We start from the raw sequence: 4,244 nt of genomic DNA on the forward strand, positions 1-4,244 counted from the left end.
AGAACCACGCGAACCGTACGCTTCGAATGCACGGAGAGCAATGAGCGATGTTTGCGATTTTCGTTCGCCTATACCACGGTGAATACAGTCAATCCCACACTACATGAGAAGCGAGCGGACCGCCACCTCAGAAAGGTTAGCTCTTTCTAAACAAAATACACAGTATGATATAGCGATTGAAGGATATAAAATTGTTTGCTATTGAGCGTCTGACATTACATATAAAAAAAAACTGAACAAATCAATAGGTGCACTTTAAGGAAAACATTTTTAATGTTTTTATAAATTATTAAATCTAACAATTATATAAATTAACTCTCCAAATTGGGCGTGAAAAATACCTATCTTAGGTACGTTTTTTATTTTAGGGAGTTTGCACCTAAGATAGGTTGGACTGTGAAGAGATTATCGCTCGCGAATGAAACCAAAAACGTGAGAGCTAACAGATTGTAAATGAAGAGAGCGAGAGAGAGGAGAGAGTTGAGGTGCAATTTCATCGCCAATCGGAACGCCTGGGATCCTGACGAAAGCTTCTTTCGTGAATTCGATTGTTTGCAAACAACAAAAGCGCTCTTTTAAAAGGGAGAAAAGAAAATGCATTTACATGACCCAGATTGGGGAAATGTGCATCGTAGCTTTCCTCCGGCGAGAGAAAGAGAGTACGCTCCCCAACGGAAAGCTTATCGAGACACGTGCCGCCAATCCTTCCCCAAAGTGCAATCCAGTTCCTCACGTGCCGCACACGATTGAGAAAAGCTTTTTATCCTCGCGCCTTCGCCTTAACCAACCACTTCATACCATTTAAACATGAAACCAGTCACCGGTTACAAACCATTTGTGGAAAACGGCTCCGAAGTGCATGGAACGATTGCATCGACGGTTAGTTCCAGTTGCCTTTTAGGTGCATTTCACAAGGCGCATCGTTGCGGTTGAGGACGACCACACATTGCATCCCTTTGAATAGAGATAATGTCAACACGGAGTCGCCTGTTTGTCTTGCCTGCGTGCGTGCAATGCATTACGAGAATGCAACTGCACCTGAAGTTGATGGGACGGTTTGCGATTTAACAGCATTCCTCGTTCAAGCAAAGGGACCACTTCTATGTGAGTGAACATTGGATATTATGCTGTGGAAATGAAAATAGAAGAATTATTATTATATTGTGTACCTATTTACATCATACTTCATACTGCACTTCCTTTGTTCGATTAACTTCTCTTTTTAAAAGTCATATTGGTTTTTATTGTAACCTTCAGTTATGTTTAAATTTCACACACATTTTCTCATACGAAACAATTTGGGAAGTTTGAAGACAGCTGTATGAAAACTCAATCCAATAAAAGTCGGTAAAACCGAGATGAGTTTGGAAGTTTCGAAAAAGTATTGAATCTTTTCAAATTCCATCCAATTTCGCTTGACTCCCGATTGTGGAACAAGGCAAAAAAAGTTGTTGTAGGGAGAAAAGCGGAGCATAGTTTATGCTGTAGAGATTGTTTTTCTTTTCGTTCTCATTGTGTGCCCGGATCGGTGTGCCTCACGTTGCAGTGCGTTGTGGCAGGACGCTGTGCCCAACGGAACAAGCGCAGCCAGACGCAAATTGCTCAATGAACCATTCGACTGGCGTCTGCGGTGGCTAGCGGATGCTCATCAGCACCGTCTGCACTTGTGCCAGGACATCGCCAAAGTCCTGCCGACGACGAAGAAGGACGAAAAAGGTTACGTGAGTTCATAGTTCCACTTCAAAGTAATCGTTGGGTGCGCGGCCAAAGAGCGCGGCCCGGGGACGAGCTGGTGCAAATTAAACGGATTTGTGGAAGTCCTCCACGGATCCTCTACGTTGTCTGGAAAATTCATCCCCACCCCACCCCTTCTCTTTCTCTGTGGGGGCGGCCATCCTTTGTGGTGGGAGAAAATGTCCAACCCACTCCACTTTTCCACCCCTTTTTCCTCTCACTTTGGTAGCGCGTTTAGCAACCGACCATGACAAAGGATGAACCTACGATCATTCAACGCCCGAGAAAATACTTCGGGTCGGGACCAAGCGGATCTAGGACGCGGTGCAACGATTGATGCGGGCAACCTTATGGCCTTTTCCGTGCCTGAAACCCTGACCGAGTGGCGAACGAGCAAACGGTTCCATTCGGTTGGTTCGACTCAATAGATCAGATTGGCGATTTACTTTTGCGGAAAATGGAACACTGAAAGTGTGATAGTCTCACTGTGCGCATACGGGATGGTTCTAGATGGGTAGAAAAACTCATTTTCCATGCACATTCTACTTTTTATTTATAAATAGTTGTTTTACCAAACACATAAATCTGTAAACTAAAAACTTTCTAATAGATTCCTGGATGAATTCTTGAACAATATTTTTTTTTTAATATAAACAGAGCCAATGGGGTGGGATGCATTAAATTGACACCTTAAAGAGGATATTTGAAAGTTTCAATAAGAAAACAAAAAATGTGTCTGGGGCCATGAATGAATGAATGAATGAATTTTACCCACTGTTCTATCAGAACGACAAACGATCCGATACTAGAGCTCACGGCAAACAAACGTTGGCAGACTGTTCTTTGAATCGGCGTCGTAGCGCGAAAACGGACGCATTTGCATAAAATATGCTCTGATTTATCATTTATCTCCTCTTCCCTATCTGCTTACCCACACTTTCCATACTTTACTGCCACATTCCGTACGAACAATCACAGACATTTCGAAAAAGGAGCGCGACTCTCTATTGAATGAACGTTGCACAAAAGTCCGTTCAACGGAACGTTCGTTGCGAGGATCAAAAGAATTATTATGTTGCGGTAGGGTGAGTGATGTGACCTCTTTTTTCCCCGAATCGGATGGAAAATTTGTACATTTTCCGACGAAACACTTTCTTGTTCACAGTTTTTGTCATAACTCGCCGAACGATGCTCGATGTTCCCGTCATCCTCATATTTCTTCTGTTCTTTTCTAACAACCATTTGGTATCAAAATTGCTAGGATATTTGTACAAAAAAGTTAAGTATTTTGTCAAATGTTTTTGAAAGGAAATTGTAATTAAATGTTTTTTCTCTAGACATATTTGGATTTGAAGCGTACCCTAGGCGTGCTTGGAAATTAATTATGTGAATAATCAGGAAAAGAAAATGGAAACCCGTAGCAATGGTATTCAAATTAATCTAGAGAAAACGTGACGTTAACCTCTCTTCCAGGGATCATGGGGGGGGGGGGGGGGTTGGGGGGGGGGGCAGGCAAGGGTGTGGTTGTCTGGGTGGAAATGTTTGCGTGTCTAGCATTTTCAGCATCTCTACTTCAAAGCCACCCAGTAGAAGTCTGAAGTTCAGGTAAAGTGAATGAAATTCCGCCAGAGTGATGATAGCGTACATTTTCCACCCACTCGAGTGTTGTTCGGGGGTTTTGTTTTTCCAACTTATATTGACTACGAACGCGCAAACATACGCGTGATGAGATGCATAGAAATGAAATGAAAAAGAAAACTTTGTCGACTAAAAATATTTGTATGGTATATGTTCATATTCATTTTCCTGTGTACTTATCAAATACTTCATATAGTTAGTACCTAGTTGAGTTTCATTTTACTTTATTTGTTGTTGATATTCTATCGAATTGGTTTTTGTACTATGAAAAATAATATATTAATAAAAGCACATGAAAAAAAGCTGCTCTATTTAAGCCCATACCTTGAGATTCTTGAATGTAAAAGGAAAAAGGATATTTTACTCGAAGGATATTAGCAGAACGTAGTTTCGATCTACGGACCTCTGGGTTATGGGCCCAGCACGCTTCCACTGCGCCACTCTGCTTTGTTGATATCCAGTCTCTAAGTTTGGAATAAAATTCGGATGATTATTCAACCGTGTTGGAAGAGAATTTCCCAAGCATGTGACGGTAAGAAAAACACAGGGGAGGATGGTGGGTTGTTTGACCGTTTTCTAAATTCCTCCTACGCCACAAGGGTATCGAAAATTGGGTGTTGAAACGGCGTTGAGTTCACTGGCACGCCGTTACGACCATGCTTTATCGATGTCCTTTCTGCAGCTTTATATACCACTCGCAAGTGGGAGGATGACTTTGGGCATTTGTTATTGTGTATAAGGTGTCGTAAAATGTCATCTGAAAAGTTCACAGGCTAGCAGACTGTACCAGAGAGGAAACCGGAGTCGGTATTATTTCGAGCTTAATGGTCTTTAGTACGAAAAAAAACGCATTAAAAATTTGTGTAAACAGC

The 4,244-nt window shown here is 41.8% G+C and overlaps 1 non-coding gene across 1 annotated transcript; it reads right to left on the minus strand.

Moving 5' to 3' along the window:
- Positions 1 to 3,747: 3,747 nt before the first annotated feature.
- Trnam-cau (transfer RNA methionine (anticodon CAU)) lies at positions 3,748 to 3,819 on the minus strand. Its single transcript has one exon. It is a non-coding gene; the product is annotated as a tRNA-Met (tRNA).
- Between the last annotated feature and the right edge of the window lie 425 nt (positions 3,820 to 4,244).

This window comes from Anopheles ziemanni, chromosome 3, assembly GCF_943734765.1.
Source record: "Anopheles ziemanni chromosome 3, idAnoZiCoDA_A2_x.2, whole genome shotgun sequence".
In the NCBI taxonomy this organism is placed as follows: Eukaryota; Metazoa; Arthropoda; class Insecta; order Diptera; family Culicidae; genus Anopheles; species Anopheles ziemanni.